Genomic DNA, 16,839 nt, shown 5'->3' with positions numbered 1-16,839 from the left:
AAGGCTGAGCTGGACAGGTATTTGAATGAACGGAGGGGTGAAATGGGAGCGTTTTTTTTTTTTTTGTGGCTGATGCTGCATAAGCTTGCTTTTTTGCATCATATGCCTCTACTAATGCTACTCAATCCAGATGACTGAAACTGCCAATTGCTGTCAAGAAGAGCTTTCCTTGATTTCTCCATTGAAAATTCCAGAAACTTCTATTAGTTTTTTGCAAGAAGTAAAAATTTCTGAATAAACTTAAGCCTAGTCATGACAATTATATGCAAGTGCTGAAAAACATAAATTTAAAATTAGCTAATCTCTGATATCCAATCATTAAAGCACATGCCCTTATTGCTTTATGGCAGCCAATACACTCATTAGGTTTTTGGCTTCGTATCACAAAAGAGTAGCTTTTATCCAATTGTAAAACTGCAAGAGCTTTTCAAATGACATATCACTCACTGTTAGTCAAAGATAGTAATCGAGATAACATTCAAATAAGAGAAGATAAAAAAACATGTATAGAGTGCTGCTGAATTACTTTATTTTTAAAAAATAATTTAAAATATTTCCTTTTAATACAAAAAATGGATTTTTTGTTGTCCAGAAAAGATTGAAAATAAAGGCATCAAATAATGAATAATTCTGAATCACTTCTTGATTTTTAAAATCATACACACATGGGGTCGCTTTGATCCCTGCACTCAAAGATGTAACAATTCTTTGCATGCCTGCTTAAAGGAGGAATTAGTATTAGACCTAGGTGAGAAACCAGACTTTGATGCATTAGCAAAAAAAAATTTTTTTTAATTAATTAAAAGACAATAATAATAAAGTAAAATTATCTATGTGACTCTCTCCTGACGTAGGTACCTATTCAGCTGACCTTTGAATTACCTCAAGTTGTCAGCCTCAACCACCCACAGAGGTAACTTATTCCAGTAATTAACAACTTTGCTTGCTAACTCAGCATAAATCTCTTTCCTCATAATTTGAATTTATGGCCCCTAGTTCTGGAATCATTTAACAGAAAATTTCACTCACACTCATTTTACTTTCTCCTCTCAGAGCCTTATACACCTCAATTAGATCTCCTCTAAGATGCCTAGTTCCCAAGCTATTACAGCACATATCTCCAAAATCTTTCCACACACAGGCATACTTTTTCTGTCCTCACCAAGCCATTGCCTGTGCTTGGACCCTTACAAGATGTTGAATGTCTTGTTTTAGGTGCAGTTTGGTCCTTGAGGTTGTCACAGACATTCTCTCAGATATGTTAGACAAGCTGTACTTGATACCTGGGAGTCTAAAACGCTGATGGAACTGATATTTGGGTGACACTCAAGTCAAGTGGACCCAATTTCGGCAAAGTAAGGACAGTCTGTGACAGCCAAATCCTCTGCTTGCACCTTCACAATGGTGAAGGTGCAAGAAGAGGATTGCACTTAAAAAGGTAGATCAAGATCTACCTTTTTAAGTGCTTCTATAAGCTTTACATGTTGTACCTGATCGAAAGCCTTTTCAAAGTCTACGAAGCAGATGAATACTGTCTTCTGATGTTCTCTACATTTTTGTAACAGCACGTTTATACCTAGGAGAGCTCCCTTGTGCTTAGTCCGCTTCAGAATCCAAATTGGGTGTCAGAGATTACTAATTCACATTTTTTGTAAATCCTGTTTAGAATTATCTGTAGCAGTAGGCTTCAACATGTGGCTCATCAGACTAATAGGACGAAAATTGTTACATGAGGTGTTCTTCTTCTTCTTCTTTGGAAGAGGGATGAACGAGGACCTGAAACCAACCATTAGGTAGTGTTCCATTTAGATATATAGTAGTGTTCCATTTAGATATATTGAACATTTTGGTTAGATCTTTTAGATTTTCTTCATCTAGACTTTCACTATTTCAAGACTTCATCTAGACTTTCACTATTTCAATTGGGATTTAATCTGGGCCAACTGCCTTACCAGACTTGGCCACTTCCAGAGCATATTTTACTTCAAACTGTAGAATTTCAAGGTGTTTTCATCTGTTTTCATAGCCCAAAGGGTTTAAACCGCAGCGATAATGTTATGTTTTAATTTTCATTAATAAACTTGCAGAACAATTTACTTTTGTAACGAGCTGCCCCGATACTGCACAACTTTCAAACAGATAGCCTCACAAAAAAGCTAACTAGCCAATTATTTAAAATATGACTGATATTATTATTATTAGCTATATGGTGCAAGGAAGCCTGAGGCTTATGCTGCACCAGACAAAAAAAAAAAAAATTCAGAGAGAGAGAGAGAGAGAGAGAGAGAGAAAACAAGAGTCAGAAGTAGAAGGGAATCACCAAGAAAGAGAAGAATGATGATATCCAGCTCAGGACCCTGGGTGTGCAAAGCATCTGGGGTTATGACAGCCTTCTTCAGATCACTCATCAGACAGCAGGTGGTGTCTAATAACAATACTTAGACAAAACAGATAGCTTTAGTTATATTGGAACTTGGAAAACTCTTATTTCATATACTCACATCTAACAATTTCTTTACTACCATTTTATCTGCATTTTCTCTAACAACCACTTGTCATCTGATGATGGATCAGTTAATCCTGAAACTGGCTATCACAGCGGTCACCTTTTAAACAAATTTACAATTAACCTTTTGGTGACACCACCTGTTTGAAAACAGTCAATACCTGGACAAACTTTTTCTTGTGAAACTTAAGACCATTGCATTACATATGCAGTTTAAAGATAGTCCAGCAAGAACCTTATAAGAGAAATTATTATTATTGCTGCTCTTATATTATTTCTCCCTGATTGGGGGTTCCACCTTGTGACAGGTATTGCTATCAAGTACACAGGGTGGTTGTTGTTATGTCTGAACTGTTGGTCAAGGAACTCTCTGACTATCCTACAGGTATTCAGGACTGCGACTTTCTGGAGTTCCATGTAGGCGTTCGATGTTTGACACGATGGTCGTTACTTGTTGCATATGTCACATCTTTTGATCTCCTGTCTTAGGTTCGTGTACTTCCTGATTTTTTCCCCATTGGTTTTCTGCAGGTTGCCAGTGTTGGGTACCGCTATGTCAATCAGATAGGTAGCCTTTTCCTTCTTGTCCACAAGGGTTATGTCTGGTCTGTTGTGCAGGATTGTCCTATCCATTATTATGGCGCGGTCCCAGTACAGCTTGTGTGTTGGGGTCTCCAGTACTGCCTGGGGTTCGTACTTGTAGTACGGTACACTTTCTTCGATCAACTGGTATTTCCTTGCTAGTTTCTGATGTATTATCCTGGGTACCTGGTCTGAGTGTACTGAGTCTGGGTGATCACCTTGCATCCCGCAGTGATGTGTTGGATCATTTCTGAGGCCAGGTAGCATCATCAACAGGTGTCATCTAAAGCTCCGAGCTCCTTGGCGATGTATTTCTATAGTTCCTGGTGTTGATTACCTGGTCTTGGATGGCAAGCATGAATCCTTCAGCCTAGGGGAAGAGCGTCCCGCTCGTGAGCCATGCATTGGAAGCAATTTTATCTATGTGACCCTGATGGAGATCACTGTGGTGTCTGCCATGGAATGTCTTTTCTGCCCATCTTTCTAGCTTCGTTTATACCTCCTGGTTGGGGGGGGTGACTCCACACTTAGGTTGAGTGGGGTATACCGCTTGTCTATCTTCCTTATGGCCTGGTGGAGTGCTGCTGTATGTTTCTGGAAGTAATGCTTCAGGTTAACTATCACTGTCTTCTGTTGCTCAATGAGGTCTATCAGGCCCCTTCCTCCTTCTTCCTGGGCAATTGTCAGTTTCTCCACGTGTCAGTCTCTCCGGGTGGTGTTGGCAGCTCTTGGTCATCATAGTCCTTGTCTTTCTCATGATATCCTCCAGCTTGGTGTTAGTCCAATACATGACCCCGAAGGAGTATGTTAGCACTGGGACTGCATAAATTATTATTATTATTAGCCATATGATATAAGGAAGCCCGAGGCTTATGCTGCACCAACCAAAAAAAAAAAAAAAAATCTGAGTTACCCTGACAGAGAGAGAGAGAGAGAAGTAAGGGAATCTCATCAAGAAAGAGAAGAATGATTATATCTGGGTGTGCAAAGCCCATACTCACCAGATGTGAGCACTGGGGTTGTGACATCCTTTTTTGCATGGATTCTTAAAGACAAATGCAATCACTGATGCGAGTGCCAGTTTGCTTTCTTAATATTTCCAGATTGTATAAATGATTTTTTTTTGTTTTGTTTTGTTTTGTTTTTTGTAAAATGTACTAAATTTGAAAAAAAATTCTGGATTGTGAAGTGCCAGATTTTACAGAGTTTATTGTATTAAGCTTATGTGAAAAGTTGCTGGTATAGATCAGGGCCGCTGTAAGTGGGTAGGCATTGCCTACAGACAGCAGTTCAGGAGCACGCTAAAATCTTTTTTGTCATATTTTTTTTACTATTCATTTTTAAACACAGGAATAGGAAAAAAATTCTTAATAATAAAGGCACAAAATTTTTCAAATATACCATAAACATAAGCAATGATATTGTCTATGTTTACAATAGAAATTTCAATTACTTCTATTGTAGTTATAAATTTTCTCACTAGATGCTAGTCAAACACATGCCATGCAAGTCAGCAAATCTGATTGGTTAATGTTCGTCTTATCAGTATTCAATATGGAAGGTGGTAGGCCAATAATTTATTTGAAATAAATATATGAAATTGTAGACTTACGTTAATTGGTTTATTATCCGGATCTATGTTTCATATTTATATTTCACAGTTACGAAATAATTTGTTTGCTATATATTTACTCTTTTTCTCAAGGTATTTTGCTATAATGAAAAATAAAACTTATTAATAATTCTTTATAGATGTTCAGATAGAAAAAAATTACCAGGATCTTACTATAGGAAAAGAAAATATTTGCAAGAAGAAGAACAACAACGAAAACTTGTTGGTTCACTCAATAAATATTTAAAAGTAACAGCAGAAAATTCTTCATTCTGCACCAAATGAAGAGGATAAAGTGGAAAAAGATGATGATTTTGAATTTAATAATATTAAAGAATATAAACAAGATCAAAATATTAACTGAAAATATAGACTCATTAATAAATAGTGACTCAAATATATCACTAACAAATGATCCAGGTAATTGGCTAGAAAACCTGACAATAAAACAATACAATTATTTGATTCAAAATTATTCTACTCAAATCAAAATATAGAATATCCTTCAGATGAAAGTTGAAGAAAATTTTCTGATTTTTATTATATAAAAATTCTGAAAAATGGAGATAAAGCTCAAAGAAAATGGCTAAGTAGCCATTTCCTTTGAGCTTTATCTCCATTTTTCCTTTTTGAACTTTATCTCCATTATAAAGAATAAAGTACTTTATTCTTTATCATGAAATTCTGTACAGTATTTTGCTTTTGTTGCAAAACATTTGGTAATTGTAAAAATAACTAAGTAATTGATTTGGATAACAGGAAAAATTTGGATAATTGGAAAAATTTATCTTCTGTTTAAGTAAGCACGAAACAAGTTTGGTACATATTAAAAATCAAAAAAAAAAGTGGTTAGAGATCTTGCATAATTACTAAAGCCAAACACTACAATCACTGTTATAAAACAGTGATTAATATGATATAGAAAAAAGATACTGATATTTGGTAATTGAAAGAATAATATATATGATACAATTTTTAGCAAGACAATGTACAGCACTCAGAGGATCTTCAAAAAAATTATATGAAAATGACAATAATAACTTTTTAAAACTTATTGAAACAATTGCTAAATTTGATTTAATTATGGCACAACATATTCGCCTTATTCAGAAATCTGAATTGAAAAATATCATGCATTATTTGGGTGATAAAATACAAAATGAAATTGCTGAAATAATTTCACAAAATATTACAGATAAAATACTAGAAATGCCTAAGAATATTTTGCTATGATTTTGGATACAACACTTGATGTAAATCATGTTCACTTTGGTTTGTATTTAGAGACAAACACTATGAACATTGAAATATGAAAACATTTTCTTGGATTTTGTCCTGTGAGTGATTCTACCGGACAGGGACTGTTTGAATATACATCAAATCGACTTACTGAGCTAAATCTAAATATTCAGAATTTACGTAGCCAAGGCTACGATAATGGCTTGAATATGCACGAAAAGCACAAAGGTTTACAAAAAAGAATACTTGAGATCAGTGCTTTTTTTGGGACGGTACGCAATGGTATGGCATGCCGGCACCTTTATTAACAGTGAGATTTGGAAGCAGTGCACCTTGAAATTTGTAATATTCCGTAAATTTTTTTCACATGTTTATCTACTATTCAAATAAGCTTAAAATTATTTAACTAAATTTGCATTTTCCACTGCCTATTATTAAGATATTTTCTACATAAAACTGTATAACCATTTTTATAATTCTAAATTACTCAGTCGGACCTCTGTTTAACGAAGTCCTTTTATAGCGAATTATTTTGATTCCCCCTTGGAAGTAACATTTAAAATACTTTCCACTGGGCAAAGAAAATTTTCATATAGTCAACAGAGAATTAACTCAGTACGCACAGTTCGCATTTCTGGCCTTCGGGCAATTTGTGCTGCTGCGCGCATTACGAGAGCTAAAGGGATTACCATTCTACAACTTAGTGGTACCTGGTAAAACCTATCCGACCACCTGTCCCACATACGGAGAAATCACGCTGGTCAACAGTAAGCAGATCAAGGGGTATTCCCAATGGTCCACCTTCTACTGCGGTGGTGTCCAAACTTTTCCCGTACAGGACCCATATTCAAAAAAAATTCAAAGTTAGATTTCTTTAATGTGTTACATTTTCCATATCTTGTTATTTGTAAAAATAAAATTGAAAATATTCAAAAATTTTATTAAGTACAATACTCAATTACATTTACTGAGAATTTTTTTGATAATTAACAAAGTTTAAAATGCTGTTTTAGTTCACTTTCCGGGCAGGCCGTAGGTTGGACACTGCTGTGAATCAATTGTAAGCATCCCGTTTGAGAATTAGGAGAGAGAGTGATTTTATTTTACCCCGAAAAATAATCGTCTGTTGTTTCGCGGAAGTGCATTATCGACATTTTTCCAAAATTTTCCCTATCTCTGTTTATATGGTCACAGTACCTGAATATCTGAATGACACTGACATTTTGGACAGTTTCAAAAAAAAAAAAAAGAAAAAAGAAAGAAAAGAAAAAATTGAAATTTAAGAACTAATGACAACATCGATGACGAGAGAAGGAAAACGAGGACAATGAAAGCATTAAACCTTCTAAACATGAATTGTTGTTGTTGTTTAAGAGCTATTGGTGCAAGAGCAGCCTAGGTTATAATTTGCCTACCCTAGGTAGGGAACTGTTGGCATTTGGTGAAAATAAAGTTAGAAAATTCAATTAGAAAATTACAGTTAAATGAAAGAGATGCAATTCGTGGATTTCAGGAATACCTAATTGAAAAGATGCTTTTGGAAGAATTGTAGCATTTGATGGACGCTCTGAGTACGATATCAGTTTCATCTAGTGAATGTGAACGAGGATTTTCACAAATGAATCTGATCGCCAGCCCCAACAAGAGCTTCGTTGATGACAAAAATAGTTTCTTAAAATGGCAGGCCCACCGCTGACCCGCTTTGATCCAGCAAAATATGTCGATTCGTGGCAACGTCATTCAGCAAAAGACACACAAAGAGGAAGAAAAGAAGTTGGCATAGGATGTCCGTCAGATGAAAACTTAATAAAATTTGGAATATTCTACAAAAACTTTATTATGAAATTATTTTTTACTATGTTATTTATTTTTACTTATTATTTTTAGGGTCCGTAGTCTAACGAAGGACCCTTATAATGTCACTCGGTTGTTTGTCCATTTGTCTGTCACAGCATTGTATCTCTGGAACCACTCAACCTATTGACTCGAAATTTTGCATGGGTTTGTATATCATGTGGGCCGACATAATGCCATATTGATCGTTGTTGACAAAAATTTGTCTGAGAAATGGAGGGGTAAAATGTGGGGGGAGAAAAATGTCAACAACCTATATACACTGTTGGAAAGAGCTCAACGAGTAGGTTTAAAATATAATTTTTAAATATTTTTAAAATTAAAAATGGCGGCACCAGACAGGAAAATGTGAATAATTTTTGTGTCCCCCCCTATTTCCGTCGCTAATGGAGCTAAAAATTTAAAAATCACATTAGCTATACATTATCCTATGCTTATCAAGGGAAAACTATTCCGATTGAAATCTATCATTTACTTTTTGTGTTAAAAAAAAAAAAAAAAAAAATTTATTGCACTTCAATAGCACGCTTCTTTGTACTAAGTAACTCACCTTTTGGTGACAAAAAGGTTGCCAAATAGTTAGTTAATAATTCTATAAATGTCATTTATAAATTTTGCGATGAGAAGTATTTTTTAACAATTTTCGAAGCTGGAGTCGTCCCGGCAAGGAGGTAACCCAGAGAGCCAGTGTTGAGGCAGCAGTGGTGGGAAGGCGCCTGCGTGGAGTCTTGCACGATCCTCATCTGCCAGTTGCTTCTCCCCCAAGACTTTAATCGCTTCTCCAGGAAGAAGTCGGAGTTGCTTCTCCCACTCTTGTCATTCACAACAACTGGAAACACTCAAATTGACAACATTTTTGTTAGTTCCTCAGTTTCAGGCCAAGCTGGTGCACTAGAAACATTTTTCAGTTACCATAAAGCTCTCTATTTGAGATACTACACTAATGACCATTCGTGACTACGGACCCTTCATCCTTAGCGTCTGGCACTCAGTAGTTGACCGATTTATTTACTTATTTTTTTATATACTTGAATAATAAATTTTTGCTTAATAAACTGTGTTAATATACTAAATTTGTTGTTGTTCTTAATCCAAAAACATTACTACTAAAGTAACAATGTTAGGAAAAAAAAATTTTTTTAGAGTACTTTTCATATCCTTTTAATTTTCAATTTTTCCTGATAACAAAGAATGAGTACCGGCACCTATTTTTTTACAAAAAAAGCACTGCTTGAGATTAATCCTAGGGCATTTTTCATTTGATGTGTCACCCACACCCTCAATCATGTTGTAAATAGTGTATGCCACTAAGACTTCCTTTAAAATAGTTGATTTTTTCGGAACTGTTCAGGAATTTTTTTTTTCTCAAAAATATATAAAATAAAAAATATATTTCTTCAAAGACAACTAATTTAACATTTAAACCTTTGTCGAAATTTCAATAGAGGTCATTAAGCCACTGAGAAACCAAATAGAAGAAATTTACAATGCTTTACTTGAAATCACTGATGACAAAAATAAAGACACGGATACAAAGTATTAAAAGCTTTAAAAATAACATCTTATGAGTTTTTTTGTTCAATTATAATTTGGCATGATATTTTAAATAAAATTAATCCAGTAAGTAAAATGTTCCAAAAAACAAAATTTGATATAAATGCAAATCTTGAATGTCTACAAAATATCACAGAATATTTTAAAGAAAATAGAACATATGAAGTATTCCTAAAAATTCTCAATTTGGCTAAAAATACACTACTATCATTGGCATTGAAGCTTTGTTTCCAGAAGTAAGCACTGTAAGGAAGACACTGAAAAAAAATGTCATTTCAATTATGAAAGTAGAGATGAAGCTATTCGGGATCTGTAACAAAATTTCAAAATTAATTTTTTCTTTCAAAAAAGGGACAATTTTTCTTTAACTGAAAGGTTTACAAATATGAAAGAACATGTAGAAATATTTAAAATGTTTTATAATATTTCTGAATTAAAAAAATGGTCAGATAATGATTTATTAAATCATTACAAAGACATATATTAAATTAAGTGACACTGATCATAATGAGTCTGATAATAATGGTTTAACATTTAAAGAACTTAAAGAGTACTTCAAATTTATATTAAAGATAATGACTCCATTTGAAATGTTACAATATATTTTTAAAAATGATTTTACAGATACTTCTCCAAAAGTAGCAGATGCATTGAGAATTTTTTTCAGCTTTCCCAGTTTCAGTTGCCTCGGGTGAACAAGTTTTTCGAAATTAAAATTAATTAAAAATTATTTACAATCAACGATTACTCAACAACTCTAATTTGGCAATCATTTCAATAGAAAATGTCTTGCGGAACAAATAAATATAAATGAAATAATAAATTTGCATCTCTTAAAACTAGAAAACTTAAATTTGTATAATTTTTTTAATATTAAATTTGCTCTTATTATTGTTATAGAATAGGATATAATTACTGGGCTGAAATTTAGTTTATGATAACCCTCATGTTTCGCTATGTGACAAATAGGTTGCATGAAGGACATTAACTGAGAAAAACAGTTGTAATTAGAAGGTAAAAAAAAACACAAGAGGAGACATGTTTTTAATCGACTTTCATTTTTGTTTAGTGAAAAAAGGTTAGGTTTTTACATGACTTTCGGGGGGATTCAAGCCAAAACCAGTAATTGGGTTTGCCATGGACAAGGGTTACCGCAAACTAAAGTTTTACCGATTACTGTGATTTAGAATTTAAAGTTTATTTCCAGAATTTCAGAATGATTTCGTTATTTTTGTTTGTTGTTTCATTATATTACGTCAGATATAATTTTTTACTTTTATAATAAATTAATAATAATTATTTAAGCCTTATTTGATTTTTTAATCCAAATATATATGGTGGCAAATATTATTTCACCTACTAGCAGCACATAGGGTTTCAATAGCCCTGGTATAGATCAAGTGACAGCCAAAGACCATATCCATACACTGAAAAACATTATTCCAGAGAGTGCATAAACAAATGTTTTAATCCAGATGAAAGTGGATCACACTGAAAGCAAATGCCACTGAGAACATACCTTATAACCAGAGCTCTTTTTGTAAAATATCAACTCCCATTTTAGAAAATCATAGCACCAACTTTTGGAATTGGGGGGGGGGGGGGGTTACAAATCCTTAAGAGATCTCAAGAAAAAATTATTTTATCCGCTTGTACTTTTGCTGCTAGCCTTGCACTCTCATTTCTTTGTTGCAGTGTGTTTTTAATAAGTCAACTTTTCCCTTTATTTAATATATGGAACAGGACCAGGGTATGTCTGCCAGGGGCAAAGGTTGATGACGTTGTAGAGCGAATATCATCTTTTAAGGGCACAAAAGGTGATATAGTTGTACACGTTGGCACTAATAATATTAAGAGTAGGAGACCGGCAGAATTACTTAACAAGTACAGGTCACTGTTGAACAAAAGCCGAGAATTAGGGTTGAATTTGAAAGTGTCTGCAATTCTGCCCAGACACGATAGGAGGGAGTATATGATGAGAGCCTTGTCGATCAATTCGGCCCTGGAAAGATTGTGCAAGGCTCAAGGGGTAGAATTTTTTTCAGCCTGGACTGTACTTGTTAACAGGAGAGATTGCTTCTACAGGGATGGGATACACTTAAATAGAAAGGGTGCAAGAATATTTGCTGATGCTATCGAGGCAGTGTTAGGTGGGTCGGAAAACTGCTAGCTTGGGGGGAGACAAAGACCAATAGATTGACAGTAGCCACTGGCAGAGGTGAAAGAGATTCTTGCACTGCTTCTATTAGAATGAGCAGAAGCCTGAAAAACAAGATGCATGGTATTTCAGAGACTGCTGGGAGCCATTGTGGTACAAGTAAACACATGGGTTGTGTTAGGGTAGCTAAGAATAGAAACAGGTGCAGGTATACTTGCGTGTACACCAATGCTAGGAGTTTAGTAAATAAATTTGATGAATTTGAGGTATTGCTCAAAACATCGAAGGCAGATATTGTTGGGATATCAGAGACGTGGTGTCACACAGATATGAGGGATGCGGAACTGCAATTTGGGGAGTACAACGTCTACAGAAAGGATAGACAGGATAGGAAGGGGGGGAGGTGTTATGCTATTAGTTAAGAAACACATAAAAACCAAGGAAGTGAAGCCAGTCGACATCGCTGGACAGTGCAGTGTGGAGTCAGTTTGGTGTGACTTAAGCATTGGGAGATCAAAATTGAGAGTAGGAGTGTGCTATAGGCCTAATGACTCTGATGAGTATAATAAGGAACTGTACAGGGAAATAGAGTGGGCCAGTAAATCAGAGTGTCTTATAATGGGAGATTTTAATTTCCCAGATATTGACTGGAATTTGGGGGCTGGATACTCACACACTAGCAGGGCTTTTGTGGATTTATTGGATGATTGTTTTCTACATCAGCATGTTCGGGAGGCAACTAGAGGGAGTAATACTCTTGATTTGATTATCAGCAGTGATTCTTCATGCATTAAGAATCTGCAGATAAATGAACCACTAGGTGGCAGTGATCACAGTGTGCTGAAGTGGGATTTACTCAAAGAGGTAACTACCATTAGGGGTAAAGGGAAGGGTTATTGCTTCCGTAAAGGCGACTACGATGGACTGAGACAGTATTTAAATTCTATACAGTGGGACCAACTGATGATGTTACCAACAGCAAATTCAAAATGGGAAGCATTCAAAGAACTTATCTTGGAAGCTACTAGGCTTTACATACCAACTAAGAAATATTGTTCAAGGTTTAGGCCAAAATGGATGTCAGATGAACTAATGAGGCATATGGCAGAGAAGAAAAATGCATGGGATACTTACAAATTAACACATGACACAGAAGCCTATGATAGATACAAGTTGATATGCAACCAAGTTACAAAGGAGGTTAGGCAGGCGAAGGCAGATTACGAGAAATCCTTGGCAAGGGATGCAAAGAAAAACAGCAAAGAGTTCTTTACTTATGTAAACTCTAGAAGGAAAGGGATGAATCAGATTGGTCCACTTGATATTGATGGGTCAAGTGTTGATGATCCTGCTCAGGTGGCTAACAAACTAAATGAATATTTTGCATCGACATTCACACATGAGTTATTCAGCGAGGGGAATGCCAGAGGTGTATTCAACTCTAGCAGTAAGTTACAGAATCTTGAAATAACTGGGAGTAAAGTGGAGGAGAAACTGTTGAAGATAAACACAAGAAAGGCACCCGGGGTGGATGGGATCTATCCAGTTATATTAAAGGAGGCAGCAAAGGAAGTAAGCAAACCCTTAGCCATAATTATGAGAGCTTCCTTGGACTCAGGGGAGGTACCCATAGACTGGAAATGTGTAAATGTGACCCCAATTCACAAAGGAGGATCAAAGGCTGACACAAGTAATTATAGACCTGTGAGCTTGACTTCTGTTCCAGGAAAATTAATGGATGCACTGGTTAAAGACGCACTGCAGGATCATTTAGACAAGACTTCAGTTATAGCTCAGACACAGCATGGTTTTGTTAAGGGGAAGTCTTGCCTGACCAACTTGATTGGATACTATGATGCAGTCACAAAAGAACTGGATGCAGGGAATAACTTTGATATTATATACTTGGATCTTAGAAAGGCTTTTGATACTGTTGCACATGGAAGACTGCTACACAAATTGGAGCAGTGTGACATTGGAGGCAAATTGCTGCTATGGATAAAGGGGTGGTTGAGGGGGAGAAGACAGAGAGTGGTAATCAATGGACACTGCTCATCGTGGACTGATGTTATTAGTGGAGTCCCTCAGGGCTCAGTGTTGGGTCCATTATTGTTTTCTGTATTTATAAATGATATTGATGATGGTATATCGGGATTAATGTCCAAGTTTGCAGACGATACAAAGGTTGGCAGGGTTGTCAAGGACACTACTGACACTATGCTTCTGCAACAGGATCTGGAAAGGTTGAGCAGATGGGCTGAGAGGTGGCAAATGAAGTTTAACATTGACAAATGTAAAGTACTACACATGGGAAACAGCAACCCCAGAGCAACGTATCAACTCTATGGTACAACACTGACAGTGGTAGAGAATGAAAGGGACTTGGGGGTGGTTGTGCAGGCAGATATGAAGTTCTCTGAGCAGTGCAGACGGGCTGCAAGAGTAGCTCATGGAGTATTGTCAATGATATACAGGAATTTTTCCAGCAGGGATAAGGAGGTGATTATTCCATTGTATAAGGCGATGGTCAGGCCACACCTAGAGTACTGTATACAGGTCTGGAGGCCTCATTTCAAGAAGGATGTAGAGCTGCTGGAACGAGTACAGAGAAGGGCAACAAGATTAGTGAATGGAACAAAGGGGTGCTCTTACGAAGAAAGGCTTAAGTTTTGCAAATTACAGTGTCTGGAGACTAGGCACCAGCGAGGTGATCTGATAGAGGTGTATAAAGCCTTGAATGGTTTAAGCATGCTCAATGCTGATGGGATTCTTCCTCTAGCTCAGAATAATCACCTGAGAGGGCATAAATTCAAATTGAGGAAAGACAGATGTAGGATAGACGTGCGGAAATTTGCCTTTAGCCAGCGGGTGGTTGGTTGGTGGAACAGACTTCCATCCCTTGTGGTGGAGGTTGATAGCCTAAATAAGTTTAAGGCTCAGCTGGACAGGTATTTTGAACGAACAGAGGGGTGAAGTGGAAGTGGTTTTTTTTTTTTTTTTTTTTTTGGCTGATGCTGCATAAGCTTGCTTTCTTGCATCAAATGCCTCTACTAATGCTAATGCTAATATCAATAATATTGCAGTTATATAATAAAAGTACATTCTTATTCCCCAGTAATGCTTTTAAATAATGGTGTCACATGCACTAATTTGGCATTTCAAACTACAAAAAGTATAGTAAATTGGACAAACTAATTTAGCAGATATTTATTTATTATTCAAAAAGGTTTTATAAAGTTTTCTACAGTAAACGTATGTTATATTTCTTATTAAGATTTCTTTTTTTACTGTTTATGTCTATGGCTATATATGATGGCCCTGAATGAGCCATGGTTTTATTAAGTGTTTCAATTATTAAGTGCTATGATTGGCAAATGCTTCAACAGATGATTCACAAAGTCAATCTGTGCAACTAGCTTAATTCTCTGCCAACACACAAAGTGCCAGCAACATTAGTGGTGATAATTTTTATTTTAAAATAATTTTTTTTGTTTTAAAAATGTGTTTTTTATTTTTATTTCTTTTTAATTACTGGAACATCATTTCCAGTGTTCCAGCAGAAAAAAATCTCTGCTTATAACAAACTGTCATCAGGCTTTAAAGCCTCAAATTATCATATCACTACTATGCTGGGTGGTAATGCTGAAAAGGAAATTGCAAGCTATAGCTCTTAGTTGTTTACTACAGTAAGAGTCTCAGGGCAACAAATTATAAATAAATAAATAAATTTTCTGTTTATACTCTGGGACGACCAAATGGTCAGAGGAGTTCACAAAATAGAAAGATTATAAGAAACAGCACCGTATTCAGCAGTCACGGGCTCGAACCCCGGTCACTCAAGGCACGTGTCCTTATGCACCCACGTGCCTGACCACTAGGCTACGGCGGCCTTCTTGAAAGCTAAATATTTTGAATATGCATTTTAAATTAAAAATATTTTTCAAGGTTTAAAAAGATATTAAATAACATCCCTAATTGTCTTTTATTTTATAATTTAGATGTGTTGAAAATATTTAAAAAATGGGTTTATAAAGTCCTTATTTAAAATTAAAGTTCTTTTTTTTTAAATAAAAGTGGCATACTACCTTAGGTAATAAAAAAGTTATTTTATCCCTCCCTGCTACTTTAAGACTTTATAGCAGAACTCAAAAATGAAATTATCTGGTTATTAGGAACTCGTTTTGTAATCATTGTACTATTTAGGAAATTCGCGCATTTATGTTGTGTGAAAAATGGCATAGTTGGGACATTCTAGATCACTGAATCAAAATTACAACACTCCACAAGATGTTTTGAGCTGAAATTACGAGATCTATTGGATTACTATCACTTAATGACTAATGAATGAAGTAGGCTCTGTACTCATCTAATCTGAAAATCTTGCTCTAACAATGGCAATATTTCAAACTTTGAGTTTGTTAAAGTGTGTGTGTGCTGTATCTTATGATGTTAGTGGGTGCCTTGGTGTCCTAGGTTAGAACAGCAAGATACCCACCAGCCTTGCAATAAAAATAATTTTATTAATTTATTGCGTGAATTTAAGTTATATAATTTTTGAGTCAAACAGACAAACTTTAAGTGTATCATTGGTTTTAACAATGTACAAGGTGAAAGAGGTTGTTTATGCATGGGTATGGCACTTCCATCATTTCTACTACCCAGGTAGCATGAATGCATTGTTTATTCATACCTCATATTTTGAACACCTTCACAAGTTGCCTAGGTACTGCACTACTTTGAATAAGTAACACTTCTCTGGTAGAGAAGACTACTGTTACTTATTCTCAGATGGGAACCACCACCCAGACAGTACCATTTCAAAGCTAGTTTGTATATGTGTGGGATAATAACTCTACTATCCACTTGTCCCTATTAGACTTAGAAATGCAAAAAGTAGAGGGAAAGTTATAGTAGGAGTGGAAGAAGAAAAGAAACGGTGTAGCAGAAACGGTGTAATCATATTTTGAACACCTTCACGAGTTGCCTAGGTATTGCACTACTTTGTATAAGTAACACTTCTCTGGTAGAGAAGACTACTGTTACTTATTCTCAGATGGGAACCACCACCCAGACAGTACCATTTCAAAGCTAGTTTGTATATGTGTGGGATAATAACTCTACTATCCACTTGTCCCTATTAGACTCAGAAATGCAAAAAGTAGAGGGAAAGTTATAGTAGGAGTGGAAGAAGAAAAGAAATGGTGTAGAAGAATTAAAGGGACAATAACTCCTTCAACTCACACCACTGAAAAACTCCCCAGTAGAGAAGACTGTTGTTACCTATTCTCGGAAACTCAGTGAATATCAGGCATACTGAAACATACACCACTGAAA

At 35.5% G+C, this 16,839-nt stretch overlaps 1 protein-coding gene across 7 annotated transcripts in view; it reads right to left on the bottom strand.

The window, feature by feature from the left end:
• Positions 1-16,839, bottom strand: part of LOC150086003 (vacuolar protein sorting-associated protein 37B-like) — a 198,650-nt gene that overhangs the window by 104,583 nt on the left and 77,228 nt on the right. The window contains exon 1 of one of the 7 annotated variants that reach the window (XM_090374325.1): positions 4,701-4,786. The exons of the other annotated variants lie outside the window; for them this stretch is intronic. The gene's annotated coding sequence lies outside the window, so the exon portion shown is untranslated. Of the gene's footprint in view, positions 1-4,700; positions 4,787-16,839 lie in introns of those variants that run through there. 7 annotated transcript variants of the gene reach the window in all.

Source organism: Mastigoproctus giganteus, chromosome 5 (assembly GCF_048544385.1).
Source record: "Mastigoproctus giganteus isolate SK-2022 chromosome 5, ASM4854438v1, whole genome shotgun sequence".
NCBI classification, from domain to species: Eukaryota; Metazoa; Arthropoda; class Arachnida; order Uropygi; family Thelyphonidae; genus Mastigoproctus; species Mastigoproctus giganteus.
The sequence above is the reverse complement of the archived record's forward strand: the minus strand, read 5'-3'. Positions and strand labels throughout refer to the sequence as shown.